This window comes from Enhydra lutris, unplaced genomic scaffold (assembly GCF_002288905.1).
Source record: "Enhydra lutris kenyoni isolate GAN:26980312 unplaced genomic scaffold, ASM228890v2 scaffoldscaffold1, whole genome shotgun sequence".
Classification (NCBI taxonomy): domain Eukaryota; kingdom Metazoa; phylum Chordata; class Mammalia; order Carnivora; family Mustelidae; genus Enhydra; species Enhydra lutris.
This window is the reverse complement of record NW_019154085.1, coordinates 2,419,021-2,439,430: the sequence shown is the minus strand read 5'-3', so window position 1 is coordinate 2,439,430 and position 20,410 is coordinate 2,419,021. Positions and strand designations below refer to the sequence as shown.

The following is a 20,410-nucleotide window of genomic DNA, read 5'->3' as shown; positions in this document are numbered from 1 at the left end:
CTGTGGATTGCCTTTTAGTTTTGTTGATTAGTTCCTTTGCTGTGGAGAAGTTTTTATTTTGATGTAATCCCAACAGTTCATTTTTCCTTTTATTTCCCTTGCGTCGGGAGACAGATCAAGAAAGAAACGTTGTGGTGACTCTTGTCAGAGAAATTACTGCCTGTGCTCTCTTCCAGGATTTTTATGTTTCCATATCTTGCCTGCAGTCCTTAATCCATTTGAATTTATTTTTTCGTGTTATAAGAAACAGGTCCAGTTTCATTCTTTTGCCTGTAGCTGTCCAGGTTTCCTAGTACCATTTGTTGAAGAGACTTCTTCCCATTGTATATTCTTCCTCCTTTGTGAGTATTAATTTACCATACAATCATAAGTTTATTTCTGGGTTTTCTATTCTGTTCTATTAATCCATGTGTCTATTTTTATGCCAGTACCATATTGTTTTGTTTACTACAGCTTTGCAGTGTAACTTGAAGTCTGGAAATGTAATACCTCCAGTTTTTTCTTTTTCAAGATTGCTTTGCCTATTGGGGTTTTTTTGTGATTCCATACAAATTTGAGGGTCGGTTGTTCTAGCTCTGTGAAAAATGCTATCGGTGCTTTGGTAGGGGTTGCATTAAATGTGTAGATTCCTTTGGAGAGTGTAGACATTTTAACAATATTTGTTCTTCCAGTCCATGAGCATGGTACATCTTTCCATTTCTTTGTGTTGTCTTCAGTTTCTTTCATCAGTGTTTTATAGGTTTCAGAGTACAGGTCTTCACGTCTTTGGTTAAGTTTATTCCTAGATATTTTATCGTTTTGAGTGCAATCATAAATTGAATTGTTTTCTTAGTTTCACTTTCTCCTGCTTCATTATTAGTGTGTAGGAATACAATGGATTTCTGTACATTGATTTTGTATCTTGCAAATTTATCAAATTCATTTATCAGTTCTAGTAGTTTTTTTGGTAGAGTCTTTAGGGTTTTCTATATAGAGTATTATGTCATCTGCAAATAGTGAAAGTTTTACTTCTTCCTTACCAATTTAGATGTCTTTTATTTCTTTTTGTTGTCTAATCTCTGTGGCTGGGACTTCCAGTACTATGGTAAGTAAAAGCGGTGAGAATAAACATTCTTGTCTTATTCCTGACTTAGGGAGAAAAACTTCCCAGTTTTTCACCATTGAGTATCATGTTAATGGTGGTTTTTTTGCATAAGGCCTTTAATATGTTGAGGTGTATTACCTCGTATTACCTCTAAAGCTATTTTGTTGAGAGTTTTTATCATGAATGGATGTTGTACTTTGTCAAATGGCTTTTCTGTACCTACTGAAATAATCATGCAGTTTCATCCTTACTTTAATGGATGGGACTTACCACATTGTTTTTACAGATATCAAACCACCTTGCATCCTAGGAATGAATCCCATTTGATCATGGTGAATGACTTTTTTTAATATATTGTTGGATTCAGTTCACTAGTATTTTGTTGAGGTTTTTGTATCTATGTTCATCAGAGATATTGGCCTGTAGTTCTCTCTCTCTCATGGTGTCTTTATCTGGTTTTGGTATCAGGGTAATATTGTCCTCATAGAATGAATATGGAAGTTTTCCTTTCTTTTCTATATTTTCTAGAATAGTTTGAGAATAAGTATTAACTCTTCTTTAAATGTTTGAATTCACCTGTGAAGTCATCTGGTTCTAGACTTTTGTTTATTGGGAATTGTTGATTAGTGATTCAATTTCTTTACTGGCTACCAGTCTGTTTGAATTTTCTATTCCTTTCTGTTTCAATATTGAAAGGTTATATGTTTCTAGGAATTTATCCATTTCTTCTAGGTTGTCCAGTTGTTGGAATATGATTTTTCATAATATTCTCTTAGAATTGTTTGTATTTCTGCGGTGTTGGTTATTATTTCTCCTCTTTGTGATTTTATTTGGGTTCTCTCTCTCTCTTTTGCTCTTTTCTGGTGAGACTGGCTAGCTAAAGGTTTATAAATTTTGTTCATCCTTTCAAAGAACTAGCTCTGGTTTCATCAATCTCTTCTATTGTTTTGTAGTTTCTATATAATTTCTTTCTTTTCTAATCTTTATTATTTCCTTCCTTCTGTTGGTTTGGGGTTTTGTTCTTCTTTTTCTAGCTCCTTTGTGTGTAAGATTAGGTCATTTGAGATTTTCCTTGCTTCTTGAGGTAGGCCTGTATTGCTACAAACTTCCTCTTTGGAATGCTTTTGCTGTATTCCAAAGATTTTGGACCACTGTGTTTTCACTTTCATTTGTTTCCATGTAATTTTTTATTTCTTTTTTGATTTCTCAGTGGACTCATTCATTGTGTAGTAGCATATTACTTATCCTCCATGTATTTGTGCTCTTTCCAGATTTTTTCTTGTGATCATTTCTACTTTCATAGCAGTCTGGTTAGAAAAGTTGTGTGGTATGACTTCAGTGTTCTTATATTTATTGGGACTTGTTTTGTGGGCTAATATGTGATCTATTCTGGAGAAAATCCCAGGTGTACTTGAAAAGAATGTGTATTCTGTTGTTTTAGGATGGAATGTTCTGAATATACCTGGTAAATTCATCTGGTGTAGTGTGTCATTCAAAGCCACTATTTCCTTGGTGAAATGTTTAGATTATCTGTCCATTGATGTAAGTGGGGTGTTAAATCCTCTACTATTATTGTTTTTCTATTGATTAGTTCCTTTGAGATTGTTATTAACACTTTTATGTATTTGGGTGCTCCCATTTTAGGTGTATAAGTATTTACAATAGCTGTATACTCTTGTTGTATTGTCCCCTTTATTATATAGGTCCTTCTGTGTCTCCTATTACAGTCTTTGTTTTAAAGTCTATTTTGTCCCATACAAGTATGGCTACCGTAGCTTTCTTTTGACATCTATTTGCATGACTGTTTCCTCATCCCTTTACTTTCAAGCTTCAGTGACTTTAGGTCTAAAATGAGTTTCTTGTAGGTAGCATATAGTACAGGTCTAAGTTTTTTATCCACGCTGTCATTCTATATCTTTTGATTGGAGCATTTAGTCCATTTTTAAAATTTTTTTAAAGATTTTATTTATTTTTTTGACAGAGGGAGACACAGCAAGAGAAGGAACACAAGCAGGAGGAGTGGGATGGAGCAGGGAGCCTGATACAGGCCTTGATCCTGGGATTATGACCTGAACTGAACACAGACACTTAATGACTGAGCCACCCAGGCAACCCCCCCATTTTCATTCAAAGTTATTATTGATAGAAACATATTTATTGCCATTTTATTACTTGTTTTATGGTTGTTTTTGTAGTTTTTCTCTGGTCCTTTCTTGTTCTCCTTCATGGTTTGTAGCATTCCTAAATGGTATACTTGGATTTCTTTCTCTTTATTCTTTGCATATCCATTACTGGTTTTTGATTTGTGGTTGCCGTTAGGTTTGTATAGAACATCTTCTGTGCATAGCCATGTATATGAAGTACGTTGCGGCTTAAGTTTGAATCTAGTCTTTGCTCCTCTTCCCCACCCCTCCCACACACACTTTTTAGGTCTACAGCATTGTCATATTTTACATCTTTTTATTTTATCACTCCCTTGACTAATTTTTATAGATATACTTACTTTTACTACTTTTGTGTTTTTTACTTTTCATTCTCCCACTAGAGGTCTTTCCACTCAGAGTTCTCTTTAATATTTCTCACAGGCCGGTTTAGTGGTCATGAGTGCTTTAACTTTCATTTGTCTGAGAAACTCTTCATCTCTCCTTCTCTTCTGAATTGTAGCTTGGCTGGATAGAATATTCTTGGCTGCAGACTTTTCCCTTTCAACACTTTGAAAATATCCTGACACTTTTGGCCTGCAAAGTTTCTGTCGAAAAATCTGCTGATATCTTTATGGGGTTCCTCCCCTCCCGTAATTTACTTCTTTTCTCTTGCTGCTTTTAATTTTTTGTTTGTTTGTTCAGCACTACTTTTTTGTCATTTTAATTACTATGTTTCTTGGTGTGGATCTCCTTGGGTTGATTTGGGGGCGGGGGGCATCTCTGTGCCTCCTGGATCTGGATTCTGTTTCCTTCCCCAGATTAGGGAAGTTTTCAGCTATTTCTTCAATTAAATTTTCTGCCCCTCTTTCTCTTCTTTGGGATCCATATAATGTGAATGGTATTGTGCCTGATGAAGTCACTGAGTTCCCTAAAACTATTCTTAATTTGCATGGTCTTTTTCCTTTCACTTTTTTCAGTTTTGTTACTTTCCATTACTCTTTCAGGTTATTAATTTGTTCCCCGACTTCATCTACCCTGCTATTTAATTTTTAATTTCATGTATTGTGTTCTTCATCTCTGATTTTTTCTTAATCTCCTTGTTAGGGTTTCACTGATGTTCTCCACCTTTTTCTCAGGTTTAGTATCTTTATGATCATTACTTTAAATTCTCTATCAAGTGTACTACTTATATCTGTTTTGCTTATGTCTTTTGCTGTGGTTTGGTCCTGTTCTTTAATTTGGGTCATATTTCTCTGTCTCCTCATTTTTTTCTAACTCTCTATGTTAGGAAAGTCAGCTGCATCTCTGCTCTTGGAGACGACGGCCTTCTGAAGAGGAGGTCCTGGAGTGCACTGCCGTTCGGTGCCCCCTGTTCCCTAGGGCCTGGCGCTTCAGGGAGTGTTTCCTGTATGTGCTGCACATGCTCTGCTATTGAGTCCCGGCCTCCTTTTCCTTTAGTCCAATTGTCTGCAGAGGCTCTCTGCCTGTTGTGGGCAGCATGAGGTCCCCAGCAGGGCTGTGGCAGGCTTTAACAAGATGTGTGCTGTTTTGCTCGTGAAATAAGAGCTTCCGTCTTCAGAACTGGGGTGTCATAAAACACACGACTCTGAAAGGAGGTGTTGGTAGAGTTTATGCTGGCCTTTTGGGTAATGGGGCACATAGCACTGGAACCGAGGCAAGTGTGACTAGGAAAGGTGGACCCTCCCAAGCATGGGGCCACGCTTAGTGTAAGCAAGTTAGGTAGCAAGTGTCATTGCAGTGCCTGTCCCCACAGGTGGCGTGGGTTTGTGCTGGGGGAAGGAGATGGAAATTCCCCTCTGCCAGCAACTTTGTGGAAGGGTTTCCCTGTGATCCTTCCCTCTCCAGGTCACACTCTGAAATGAGTAAATCACTCTTCATCCAGTCTGCCCCAAGCTTTTTTCCAATTGCTGGTTCTAAACTGTATCTGCAAGGGCTGTTTGTTATGCTGCCTCTTTAATGGAGGGGACTCTGCTTCCTAATGCCCTCCAGGATTTCCCAGAGCCGCCCACTGATTTTTATAAATCAAGGTTTTAAGTCCTGGTGGTTGTAAGAACTAACAAAATTTAGCTCCTCTCACTTTCAAAGCAAATGTTAGGGGGATTCATCTTCCCTGTGCAGCTCCTTATAATGAGCATTTTTTAAATGAGAAAATACACAGAAAAAGCTACACTGATGCATTAATATGTTGACGTAAACCTGTATTTTATTAGTCCTGGGCTGTGTGTTGTGTTGTGGTGAGAACATGAGCTCTAGAGCCAGATTGTACGTGTTCAAATCCTGCTCCCTTATTTCTTAGTGTGTAACGAGGGGAACCTCTACCTATCTCAGTTTCCTGATATTTAAATTGGCAAGTAATAGTGCTTATTTTCATAAAGTCAATGATGGTTCATTGATACCTGACATGAAAAGCCCTTAGAAGAGTACCTTGGCACATAGCTTATTCATTTGAGAAATAACACACATACTTATATTGGACTCGTTTTTGAGTTAACATGGAATGTCCACTGGACTATAAAGCTTGGAGCCTAAGAAAAAGTCCCAGAGGGCAGGGGCTGTGTCTGTGTCCTTGATCTGCATCTTCAACACTAAGTATGGCGCCTGACATGTAGGTAGTGGATGCCCAAGTGAATGAAATCAGACAGATTTGGGTTCTGGTCCTTATATTTATAAGCAACTGCCTAAGTTACCTGACCTCTCAGCTATAAAGTGAGGGTAAATTCATAGGTTTGTTGTGAGGATAAAGTAAGCATGTAAAGTACTTAGTAGCTGTCACATACTGCATCAGACATGTTTGCTATTAGCAGGCATTCAGATATTGACAAATTATGGAATTGCACATTTGAGATGTTAAACTGTCTATGTCAGCCTATTCAACTGTCCGTCAAAGCTGTAGCTGGAAACCCCTGCCCAGGAAAGCAGTCTGTAGCATACTGATTTCCTCACTTCCTCCTCATCCTCCTACTAACGAACACCCTCAAAACAAGTTTCTAAGTCTTCTGATTGTGCTCGCGTGGAAGGCAATGTTGGATGGCTACCCAACAGTTAGTCCTTTCTTTCTTGCTTGCTCTCAGAACTCCAGTTTGTTTGGAATGAAAAGATAGATTAGATTTTTGTTCCCAATCCTTCATTCTCTAATAGGATTATACATCTATACCTTTGGGTATGTGACTTTGTAGCATTTTCCACTGGAGTAGGCGGAGTACATACACATCCTTGCCCAGTTTGTGTTGGAGTTGGCCAGGCAATTTGTTTGGCAAATGGAGTGTTACTGTACATGACATGAGCAGAGACTCTAAATGCATTTGTGTGATTTTTTTTTTGGCTTCCTGTGCACCTACCATTTGCCATGAGACTATGCCAGGGGTGTCAGTAGTGCCAGAATAAGAATATGCATCGGGCAGACATGAAAACACACACAGCCCTGTATGCAAGCCCAGATGATCCCAGCCAAACCCAGGAGAATCGCAGATGGACTACGTGCCCATTAAATGAGGAACAAATGCTTGTTCTTATAAACCACTAAGATTTGGGGGTTGCTTATTATGAAACATTATCACAGTGAAAGTTGGTCAATATAGGCACTAGTCTACCCACCTCCAAAAGAAGAATTGTACTTAGTATAAGCTAATCCTGTTGTTCTTTTCCATACAAGAGAATTTTCCAGATTCACTTGGTGCTGAAGGTGGCCGAATGGCCCAGTCTTGGCCAGTGAAATATATGACGATATCTACCGGGGACTTCTGGGAAAGCTTTTGCCTTCATTGTAAAAGGCATTGTAGGGGCTGAAAGTGGTCTTGCCCTCTTCTTTCTTGCTTGAAATTTCAGTGGGCATTTTGAGAACATAATTTGAAAACACAAAGGTGAAAAACTAGCAGCTGTGGATGATGGAGCCAACAAGTAGAAAGTCTAGGCTCCTGATGGCATGGCTTAGTGGCCGCCCCACATCATCTTCACACTTCTTATTTAGTCACATTTTTTGCTTCTTGCTTTCTAAGCCATTCATAACCTACTACAGCTGAGTAGCTGAGTATAATGTCAGTTTCATCATCTTAGTCACTATTTCTCTGAGGTGAGTGATGAAAAAGAAAAGGGAGTTGTGTATTCACAAGTCTCCTCCCACGAACCTTGGAAACCTTGTTAGGTTTATTATAGCCTGATGTGTGTGTATAGTCACTATTTGTTTTTCCTGTGTGGCCTCTTTGTTAAGTGTTTCTAATAATAATAATGAACAATTAGCTTATGGGTACTTTTAATCAAAAACGTGGTGGGGACTGATTTGGATACAGAAAAACGTATCTTGGCCAAAACTGGATATCACTATGTCATACAGTGATTTCTGGAAAGGAAGCAGTGTCAACTGTAGAATCACAGTAAGAGCATCTTTTAGAGGGTTGCCAGGGAGTGAGCTGCCAAATGTATTCAAGAAATGTGTGATGTGTGCAATACCACCATCTTAACTTGTTCTGGATGTATCCTCAGTGTAAATTTAGAGTATGTGTGGATTCCTACCACATGAAGAGCAAAAACTGCCAACAGGGTGCAACCTACCAGAGTTTTCCTCGTTAGGATGAGTGAAGAGTCAGGTACATGAACTAAGGAACTTGGTGTCTACACAGATTATTCTTGGAAAAGTTCTCTATAAGGTTGGAGCCTATTCATTTTGTAAGAGCAAAATGTGGGATAAAGGCAAATTGTCCTTGTAAAAACAGGTAATTCAAGCTCTTCTCAAAGCCAGCCTTGGAGACATAAAGCAGATTCCTTTACTTTGAGAAAAACCTGATCTTGAAGCTGCGCTCCTACAAAACCCCTCAGCGGGAGCCAGCAGCTGTGGGTGAGAGTGCAGCCTCCAAGCCAATGACAAGCATTAAGTTGGCCTGTCCAGTCAGAACTTTTCCTATAAATTGGCCAGCAGACTTTGCCAGAGAGAATGTTAACAAGGAAAACAACGACAAAAAGGACACAAGAATACACAAAAAATCCTTGCTATCTTTGCTTCTTTGGTAGAAAATAAGACTTGCTCTGATTTATGTAAGAACCTCAAAGAATGATGACACCATAACATTCTGATAATCCTCACTATTGGATGTGGGGTAATTCCTTACTGTGCTTGCAAGATCCTAACAATAAGAGGAACTGGAATGTGTTCAAGGAGTACTAGACACAAGGGTACCCAATAATGATGTATGGAGGCATCATAAATGGAACACTGAATTTTGAAACCCTGAGTCCTTTGTCAAAGAGTTTGGTGACAAATAAGTTGATCTAGTTAATTGTGGGACTGTCTTAGTCTATTTGGGCTACTATAACAAAATACCATACATTGTATAGATTAAAAAGCAAGCATTTATTTCTCATAGTTCTGGAGATGGAGAAGTCCAAGATCAAGATGCTGAAAGATTTGGTGTCTGGTGAGGGCCTCTTCTTGGATTCATAGACAACTGTATTCTTGCTGTGTTCTCATAGGACAGAGGCAAGGGAAATTTCTGGGGTCTCTTTTACACCAGTACTAATGAATTAATAAGGGCAGAGCCTAATCAACTCCAGGGACTCCACCTCAAAATAGAGTCAAACAATGAATTTTGGGGGGGACACATTCATACTATAGCAAGAACCAATGAAACCACTGAAGTCACAACAGGGGACTTTTGAAATGACTTTGAAGGAGTTCCGCATTTCTTGGAAAATGAAAAGGAATTAGCAATGTTGAAACTTAAGGACTGCCTACCAGGAAGAAATGTTAGAGATACGCTTTCCAGGTTTCATGATCTCATGGCCACCATTCCATTGCTTGAATACACAAGGTGAGACGGTGAACTGTATTTTGTCCCCAGGCTACCAAAATACTTTGGCCAGATTGAGATCTCAAGATGTATAATGTTTGTAGACTAATTACTCTGGAAGCTCAAGAATGTGGAGTAACATCTTTGTTGAGACATATCTGGTGCAGCTGATGTCATGGTCTATGTGGGAATTTCAAAAGGACAGTGTGATTGAGAAGTCCTTAAAACTGTCCAAGATGGAAATTTTCACAAACTCACAATTAAGCAATTTATTGAAGGAAAAGAGAAGCCTAGAGCCTTCTCGTACATACATACCAGATATATATGAGAAGACACAAAGAAGATATGAACATTTAAAGTTTTCAGAAAAGCAAGCTCAGGAAAACCCAGCAACCATGGTCTTACTAATCACATCTGGCGTTTAGACCCATCACCACGGAAGCACCTTCATCAAAATTATACAGTTGAAAGCTGGGCAGCTGACAGTTGCCGGAGGGGCATCAGTCAGTTAAGGGTCTACCTATGGCTCAAGTCATTATCTCAAGGTCCCGGGATCGAGTCTTGCATTGGGCTCCCTGTTCAACAGGGACCCTACTTTCCCCCTCCCTCTGCTGCTCCCTCTCTCTTAAATAAATGAATAAATAAATAAATGAAATCTTAAAAAAAAGAATAATTTACCAGAGATGTGGTAATTGTCCTCCAGGAATTCCATGTTAGGTTGATAACTTATTTCACCAGTCAAGTGGCTGGTGGTTTTCTTTCTCCAGAACATGTTAAGCAATGTTCCTGGCTTACTCAGGAATTCTATCTTCTGTCACAGATTTATACCAACTGTGAAGATAAATCACAGGTGAACAATGTTATCTACCATTCAGGAAAAGGTGTCGTAGCTACACTAAAAGCCCGCAACCCCAGTTTCTGCAAACCCTGGAGGTCCCAGAGATGCCGTAACCCCTGCACACTGGAAGTGACTTATTGGTAGCTGTTAAAACTCTTCAGGCGGGTTTCCTGTGGATTGTAACACTCAAGTTACCTCATTTTTAAGAAGCCATACCTGACTTTGGAGGGTACTCGAATACTGTGTGTTTCAAGTGCTTACGGATACTACATGTGTACGTGCAGTAAATATTCACAGAGCGTGCATCCTTAACCTGTGACTTCTCACCCAGGGCAGAGCTTTTACCAACCTGCGGAAACAAACCCCTTCCCAGCCTCGGAGAAACCCCTGCAGTTATTCCATAGCTACTGATTTGGGTCGTTTAGGCAAAATGCATCTGTAATTATTAGGAATCACTTTGCAGTTTATTTGGTTTGAATTTTGTCTCATGTTTGTCTAAGTACCCCTTCCTCTGCCCTTTAAGGTTCTGAAGAGCAATGGCGGAAATCAACAGCTAATGATGGAGCTTCCATTATATTGCACTGGGCTGACATGAGGTAGAAATCAACTATTGTAAATCTCTGAGGGTTAATCTTTTTTTAAAAAAGCTTTACGGGAAGCCTTGCTGGTTTCAAGTGTTAAGCATTTTGCACTATTCATATAATTTTTAAAAAGCTTGCAAAATACCTTTGCTGAAATAGAAGTAATGTAACATCAAATCATACAAGGCAAAAACTAATAGATTTGAAAGAGAAATGGGACCTCATTATCATGATTTGAGAGTTCAATACCCTCTGTCAGAATGGACAGAGCCAGCAGGCAATATTAGTAAGGGCATAGTAGAATTCAACAACATCACCAATCAACTGGATACAACCAATATCCACAGGCCATTGTATCCAACAACAGCAAAACACATATTCTTTTTAAGCTTGCATGGAAATGTACATTCGAGCCACAAAACACTTAAATTTAAAAGAACAGAAATCAAACAATATCTTCTTTTAGACCACAATGGAGTTAACTACAAACCAGTAACTGAAAGATAATAGGAAAATCTTCAAGTATGTGGAAATTAAACAACACACTTATTTTTTAAGTTTTTAAAGATTTTATTTATTTTTGCAAGAAAGACATTATGCAAGCACACAAGAGCAAGCATGAGCTGGGGTGGGGGTAAGGAAGGGACAGAGCAAGAAGCAGGCTCTGCTTAACTGACTAGCCATCCAGGTGCCCTAAACAACACACTTTTACATAACATATTGGTCAAAGAAGGTATCTCAAAAGAAACTAAAAAATACCTTCAGGGCTTGAGCCCTGAATCCAGCTCCCTGCTCAGGAGGGAGCCTGCTTCTCCCTCTCCTGCTCCCCCTGCTTGTGCATGCTCTTTCTCTGTCAAGTAAATAAATAAAATCCTGAAAAAAAAAAAACCAAACCAACCCTTCGACTATGTGAAAATGAAAATACAACTTATCAAAATATGTGGAATGTAATGAAAGCAGCACTTAGAGGGGAATTTATAGCATTGAATACATATATTAGAGGAAATTTCTGCAATCAATAATCTAAATTTTCACCTTAGGAAACTAGAAAAAGGTAGAGTAAATTAAATCCAAAGTAAGCAGAAGATAAGAAATAAGAATTTGAGCAGGAATCCATGAAGTGAAAATCAGGAAATCAATAGAGAAAATTAATGAAGCAAAAAGGTGTTTCTTTGAAACAATGAATGAAATTAATCTGCCTCTAGGGAGGCTAGTAAAAACAGGACACAAATTATTAATATCAAAAATGGAGGTGAAGACATCATTATAGATTCCACGGACATTAGAAGGATAATCAAGGAATAGTGTGGACAACTCCATGGCCCACAGATTTGATAACTTAGATTAAATGGATCAATTCCTTGAAAGACACCATCTGTTAAAAATTCACACAAAAAGAAATAGGTGAAACAAATAGACCTATGTCTATTAAAGGAATTAAATCGATAATCAGTAGACTTCCAAAACAGAAAGTATCAGGTATATTGTGAATTCTACTAAACATTTAGGGAAGAAATTATACCAATTCTCTACACTTTTTTTCAAAGGAAAGAAGCAGAGGCATACTTCCTAATTCATCCTCTGAGGCCAGAATTATCCTAATACCAAAATACATTGCTAGAGAATAAAATGACAGATGAATATCTCTTATGAACATAGATGTAAAAATCTTCAACAAAATATTAACAAATCAAATCCAATGATGTATAAAAAGAATTGTATACCACCACCAAATGGGACTTATCTCAGGTATGCAAAGCTGGTTCAACATCTGAAAGTCAATTAATGTAATCCATCACATTAGTAGGCCAAAAAGAACAATCTAATGATTGTATTAATAGATGCAGAAAAAGCATTTGACAAGATCTAACACTAATTCATGACAAAAACTCAGTAAACTAGATATAGGGAAATCTTCTCCAGCTTGATAAAGAATTAAAAACAAACAAACCTTATAGCTAACATCATACTTAATGGTGAGAAACTTGAAACTTTCCCACTAGGATCGGGTACAAGGGAAGAACGTCTCCTTTGACCACTCCTTTTCAACACTGTAGTGGAAGTCCTAGCAAATGCAACAAGACAAGAAAAGGAAATAAAAGATGTACAGATGGGGAAGGAAGAAATAAAACTGTCTTTGTTCATAGATGACATGATTGTCTATGTAGAAGATCTGAAAGAATCAACAAAAAACTCCCGGAACTAGTTATTAAGCAATTATAGCAAAGTTGCAGGAGCCTAGGTTAATATACAAAAGTCAATCATTTTCCTATACACCATCAATGAACAAACAGAATTTGAAATTAAATTTCAAATTTACCTAATATCATTTAGTGTCCAAAATATGAAATACTTAGGTATAAGTGTGACAAAATATGCACAAGACTTACATGAAGAAAACTGCAAAATTCTGATGAACAAAATCAAAGAAGAACTGAATAATGTATGTTCATGGATAAGAAGACTCAATATTGCTGTGGTGTCCGTTCTTCTCAATTTGATCTGTAAATGCAATGTAATCCCAATTAAAATCCCAGCTAGTTATTTTGTGATTATCAACACACTTATTCTAAAATGTATATGAGGAGACAAAGACCCAGAATAGCACACACAATATTGAAGGAGAACAAAGTCGGAGGATTGACAGTCCCCAACTTCTCGACTTACTATAAAGCTACATTAGTTAAGACTGTGTGGGTATTGGTTAAAGAATGGACAAAGAGAACAGTGGAACAGAACAGAGAGCCAAGAAATAGATAAATAATGTCAACTGATCCTTGACAAAGGAGAGAGTCTTTTCAATAAATGGCGCTGGAACAACTGAATTTCCACAAGCAAAAAAAAAAAAAAAGACACCGACCTTATGCCTTTCACAAAATTAACTCAAAATGGATCACAGGCTGAAGTGTGAAATACAAAGATCCTCCTAGAGGATCACAGAAGAGAAAACCTAGATGACCTTGGCTATAGCTATGACTATTTAAATACAACACTGATGGCACAATCTATGAAAAAATAATTGATAAGTCGCATTTATTAAAATTAAAAACTCGTGCTCTGGGAAAGACCAAGTCAAGGGAATGAGAAAGCAACAGGCTAGGAGAAAAACATTTGCAAAAGACACATCTGATAAAGGATTGTTATCCAAAATATAAAAGAACTCTTCAAAATCAACCATTAGAGGGCTCCTGGGTGGTTCAGTTAGTTAAGCATCTGCCTTCAGCTCAGGTCATGATCCCAGAGTCCTAGGATTGAGCCCCAAATTGGGATCCCTGCTCAGCAGTGGCTCTGCTTCTCCCTTTGCCTCTGCCCTTCCTCCCTGCTGGCGATCCCTCTCAAATAAAAACATTTAAAAAATATTTTTAAAAATCAACCATGAGACAACAACCTGATTGAAAAAGCCAAAGATTTAAACAGATACCTCATCAATGACGATATTCAGATTATAGGTAAGGATATGAAAAAATGTTTCACATCAGGGAAATTCAAATTAAAACTATGAGAGACCTCTGGACACCTATGGAGTGGTCAAAATCTGGAACACTGATAGCACCAAATGTTGGTGAGAATGTGGAATGATGGGAACTCTGAATCATGAGTAGTGGAAATGCATAATTGTAAAGCCATTTTGGAAGTCAGTTTGATGGTTTCTTACAAAACTAAACATACTCTTACTATATAATCCAGTAATTGTACTCCCTGATATTTACTCAAAAGAGTTGAAAATTTATGTGTATCCAAAACCTGCACACAAATGTTTATACCAACTTTATTCATAACTGCCAAACTTGGAGGCAACCAAGATATCTTCAGTAGGTGAATAGATAAATTATGGTACACCCAGACAATGGCATAGTATTCAGCACTAAAAAGAAATGAACTATCAAGCCATGAAAAGGCATGGAAAAGCCTTAGATACATATTACTAAATGAAAGGAGACAATCTGAAAAGGCTACATATTGTATGATTCTAATTGCAAGATATTCTGGAAAAAGCAAGACTATGGAGACAGTAAAAAGATCAGTGGTTGTTGGGTGCTGTGGGAGGGGGGATAAAAAAGTATTATCTTAGGAGGAGGAGTCAAGATGGCGGAGAAGTAGCAGCTGAGACGACTTCAGGTAGCGGGAGATCAGCTAGATAGCTTATCTAAAGATTGCAAACACCTACAAATCCAACGGGAGATCGAAGAGAAGAACAGCAACTCTAGAAACAGAAAATCAACCACTTTCTGAAAGGCAGGACTGGCGGAGAAGTGAATCCAAAGCGACGGGAAGATAGACCGCGGGGGGAGGGGCCGGCTCCCGGCAAGCGGCGGAGCAACGGAGCACAAAATCGGGACTTTTAAAAGTCTGTTCCGCTGAGGGACATCGCTCCAGAGGCTTAACCGGGGTGAAGCCCACGCAGGGTCAGCGTGGCCTCAGGTCCGCAGGGTCACAGAAGGATCGGGGGCGTCTGAGTGTCGCAGAGCTTGCAGGTATTAGAACGGGGAAGCTGGCTACAGAGACGGAGCCGAGGAGTGACTCTCAGCTCGGGGTTACCTTGAACCAGTCGCGGGCTCGGTCAGCTCGGAGCGCGGCTGGAGGCAGGGTGACGGGAGTAGATCGGCGCTGTTCTCTGAGGGCGCACTGAGGAGTGGGGCCCCGGCCTCTCGGCTCCTCCGGGCCGGACACCGGGAGGCCGCCGTCTTCATTCCCGCCCTCCGGACTCTACGGAAAGCGCTCAGGGGACAAAAGCTCCCGAAAGCGAACCCGAGCGGATTACTCAGCCCGGCCCCTGGTAAGGGCGGTGCAACTCCGCCCGGGGCAAAGACACTTGAGAATCACTACAACAGGCCCCTCCCCGAGAAGATCAACAAGAAGCCCAGCCAGGATCAAGTTCACCTACCAAGGAGGACAGTTTCAATACCAAGGAGAGCAGCGTAATTCCAAAGGAGGAGAAAGCAAAGCACGGAACTCATGGCTTTCTCCCCATGATTCTTTAGCCTTGCAGTTAATTTAATTTTTTTTTCTTTTTCAATTTATTTTTCTTCTTCTGCTAAATTTTTTTAACTTTTACCCTTTTCTTTTTTAACGTTTTTTAACTAGTTTATCTAATATATATATATTTTTTTCCTTTTTATTTTTTTTCTTTTTTTGTTTTCTTTTTTTAATTGTTTCTTCCTTTTTTTCTTCTTCTTTTTTTTTTTCTTTTTTCTTTTTCTTCTTTCTGAACCTCTTTTTATCCCCTTTCTCCCCCTCATGATTTGGGATCTCTTCTGATTTGGCTAAAGCATATTTTCCTGGGGTTTTTGCCACCCTTTTAGTATTTTACTTGCTCCTTCATCTACTCTTATCTGGACAAAATGACAAGGCGGAAAAATTCACCACAAAAAAAAGAACAAGAGGCAGTACCAAAGGCTAGGGACCTAATCAATACAGACGTTGGTAATATGTCAGATCTAGAGTTCAGAATGACGATTCTCAAGGTTCTAGCCGGGCTTGAAAAAGGCATGGAAGATATTAGAGAAACCCTCTCTGGAGAGATAAAAGCCCTTTCTGGAGAAATAAAAGAACTAAAATCTAACCAAGTTGAAATAAAAAAAGCTATTAATGAGGTGCAATCAAAAATGGAGGCTCTCACTGCTAGGATAAATGAGGCAGAAGAAAGAATTAGCGATATAGAAGACCAAATGACAGAGAATAAAGAAGCTGAGCAAAAGAGGGACAAACAGCTACTGGACCACGAGGGGAGAATTCGAGAGATAAGTGACACCATAAGATGAAACAACATTAGAATAATTGGGATTCCAGAAGAAGAGGAAACAGAGAGGGGAGCAGAAGGTATATTGGAGAGAATTATTGGAGAGAATTTCCCCAATATGGCAAAGGGAACAAGCATCAAAATCCAGGAGATTCAGAGAACCCCCCTCAAAATCAATAAGAATAGGTCCACACCCCGTCACCTAATAGTAAAATTTACAAGTCTTAGTGACAAAGAGAAGATCCTGAAAGCAGCCTGGGAAAAGAAGTCTGTAACATACAATGGTAAAAATATTAGATTGGCAGCAGACTTATCCACAGAGACCTGGCAGGCCAGAAAGAGCTGGCATGATATTTTCAGAGTACTAAACGAGAAAAACATGCAGCCAAGAATACTATATCCAGCTAGGCTATCATTGAAAATAGAAGGAGAGATTAAAAGCTTCCAGGACAAACAAAAACTGAAAGAATTTGCAAATACCAAACCAGCTCTACAGGAAATATTGAAAGGGGTCCTCTAAGCAAAGAGAGACCCTAAAAGTAGTAGATCAGAAAGAAACAGAGACAATATACAATAACAGTCACCTTACAGGCAATACAATGGCACTAAATTCATATCTCTCAATACTTACCCTGAATGTGAATGGGCTAAATGCCCCAATCAAAGGACACAGGGTATCAGAATGGATAAAAAAACAAAACCCATCTATATGTTGCCTACAAGAAACTCATCTTAAACCCGAAGACACCTCCAGATTTAAAGTGAGGGGGTGGAAAAGAATTTACCATGCTAATGGACATCAGAAAAAAGCAGGAGTGGCAATCCTTATATCAGATCAATTAGATTTTAAGCCAAAGACTATAATAAGAGATGAGGAAGGACACTATATCATACTCAAAGGAACTGTCCAACAAGAAGATCTAACAATTTTAAATATCTATGCCCCTAACATGGGAGCAGCCAACTATATAAACCAATTAATAACAAAATCAAAGAAACACATCGACAAGAATACAATAATAGTAGGGGACTTTAACACTCCCCTCACTGAAATGGACAGATCATCCAAGCAAAAGATCAACAAGGAAATCAAGGCTTTAAATGACACACTGGACCAGATGGACATCACAGATCTATTCAGAACATTTCATCCCAAAGCAACAGAATACACATTCTTCTCTAGTGCACATGGAACATTCTCCAGAATAGACCATATTCTCGGTCCTAAATCAGGTCTCAACCGTTATCAAAAGATTGGAATCATTCCCTGCATATTTTCAGACCACAATGCTCTGAAGCTAGAACTCAATCACAAGAGGAAATTTGGAAAGAACCCAAATACATGGAGACTAAACATCATCCTTCTAAAGAATGAATGGGTCAACCAGGAAATTAAAGAAGAGTTGAAAAAATTCATGGAAACAAATGATAATGAAAACACAACGGTTCAAAATCTGTGGGACACAACAAAGGCAGTCCTGAGAGGAAAATATATAGCGGTACAAGCCTTTCTCAAGAAATAAGAAAGGTCTCAGGTACACAACCTAACCCTACACCTAAAGGAGCTGGAGAAAGAACAAGAAAGAAACCCTAAACCCAGCAGGAGAAGAGAAATCATAAAGATCAGAGCAGAAATCAATGAAATAGAAACCAAAAAAACAATAGAACAAATCAATGAAACTAGGAGCTGGTTCTTTGAAAGAATTAATAAGATCGATAAACCCCTGGCCAGACTTATCAAAAAGAAAAGAGAAAGGACCCAAATAAATAAAATCATGAATGAAAGAGGAGAGATCACAACAAACACCAAAGAAATACAGACAATTATAAGAACATACTATGAGTAACTCTACGCCAACAAATTTGACAATCTGGAAGAAATTGATGCATTCCTAGAGACATATAAACTACCACAACTGAACCAGGAAGAAATAGAAAGCCTGAACAGACCCATAACCAGTAAGGAGATTGAAACAGTCATCAAAAATCTCCAAACAAACAAAAGCCCAGGGCCAGACGGCTTCCCGGGGGAATTCTACCAAACATTTAAAGAAGAACTAATTCCTATTCTCCTGAAACTGTTCCAAAAAATAGAAATGGAAGGAAAACTTCCAAACTCATTTTATGAGGCCAGCATCACCTTGATCCCAAAACCAGACAAGGATCCCATCAAAAAAGAGAACTACAGACCAATATCCTTGATGAACACAGATGCAAAAATTCTCGCCAAAATACTAGCCAATAGGATTCAACAGTACATTAAAAGGATTATTCACCATGACCAAGTGGGATTTATTCCAGGGCTGCAAGGTTGGTTCAACATCCGCAAATCAATCAATGTGATACAACACATTAATAAAAGAAAGAACAAGAACCATATGATATTCTCCATAGATGCTGAAAAAGCATTTGACAAAGTACAGCATCCCTTCCTGATCAAAACTCTTCAAAGTGTAGGGATAGAGGGCACATACCTCAATATTATCAAAGCCATCTATGAAAAACCCACCGCAAATATCATTCTCAATGGAGAAAAACTGAAAGCTTTTCCGCTAAGGTCAGGAACACGGCAGGGATGTCCGTTATCACCACTGCTATTCAACATAGTACTAGAAGTCCTAGCCTCAGCAGTCAGACAACAAAAGGAAATTAAAGGCATCCAAATTGGCAAAGAAGAAGTCAAACTCTCACTCTTCGCAGATGATATGATACTCTATGTGGAAAACCCAAAAGACTCCACTCCAAAACTGCTAGAACTTGTACAGGAATTCAGTAAAGTGTCAGGATATAAAATCAATGCCCAGAAATCAGTTGCATTTCTCTACACCAACAACAAGACAGAAGAAAGAGAAATTAAGGAGTCCATCCCATTTACAATTGCACCCAAAACTATAAGATACCTAGGAATAAATCTAACCAAAGAGACTAAGAATCTATACACAGAAAACTATAAAGTACTCATGAAAGAAATTGAGGAAGACACAAAGAAATGGAAAAATGTTCCATGCTCCTGGATTGGAAGAATAAATATTGTGAAAATGTCTATGCTACCTAAAGCAATCTACACATTTAATGCAATTCCTATCAAAGTACCATCCATTTTTTTCAAAGAAATGGAACAAATAATCCTAAAATTTATATGGAACCAGAAAAGACCTCGAATAGCCAAAGCAATATTGAAAAAGAAAGCCAAAGTTGGTGGCATCACAATTCCAGACTTCAAGCTCTATTACAAAGCTGTCATCATCAAGACAGCATGGTACTGGCACAAAAACAGACACATAGATCAATGGAACAGAATAGAGAGCCCAGAAATAGACCCTCAACTCTATGGTCAACTAATCTTCGACAAAGCAGGAAAGAATATCCAATGGAAAAAAGACAGCCTCTTCAACAAATGGTGTTGGGAAAATTGGACAGCCGCATGCAGAAAAATGAAATTGGATCATTTCCTTACACCACACACGAAAATAGACTCAAAATGGATGAAGGATCTCAATGTGAGAAAGGAATCCATCCAAATCCTTGAGGAGAACACAGGCAGCAACCTCTTCGACCTCAGCCGCAGCAACATCTTCCTAGGAACATCGCCAAAGGCAAGGGAAGCAAGGGCAAAAATGAACTATTGGGATTTTATCAAGATCAAAAGCTTTTGCACAGCAAAGGAAACAGTTAACAAAACCAAAAGACAACTGACAGAATGGGAGAAGATATTTGCAAATGACATATCAGATAAAGGGCTAGTGTCCAAAATTTATAAAGAACTTAGCAAACTCAACACCCAAAGAACAAATAATCCAATCAAGAAATGGGCAGAGGACATGAACAGACATTTCTGCAAAGAAGACATCCAGATGGCCAACAGACACATGAAAAAGTGCTCCATATCACTCGGCATCAGGGAAATACAAATCAAAACCACAATGAGATACCACCTCACACCAGTCAGAATGGCTAAAATTAACAAGTCAGGAAATGACAGATGCTGGCGAGGATGCGGAGAAAGGGGAACCCTCCTACACTGTTGGTGGGAATGCAAGCTGGTGCAACCACTCTGGAAAACAGTATGGAGGTTCCTCAAAATGTTGAAAATAGAACTCCCCTATGACCCAGCAGTTGCACTGCTGGGTATTTACCCTAAAGATAGAAATGTAGTGATCCGAAGGGGCACGTGCACCCGAATGTTTATAGCAGCAATGTCTACAATAGCCAAACTATGGAA

General features: G+C 38.7%; 1 pseudogene; it reads left to right on the top strand.

The window, feature by feature from the left end:
• Positions 1–5,840: 5,840 nt before the first annotated feature.
• On the top strand, positions 5,841–8,253 carry LOC111145444 (annotated as a pseudogene).
• Positions 8,254–20,410: the final 12,157 nt, after the last annotated feature.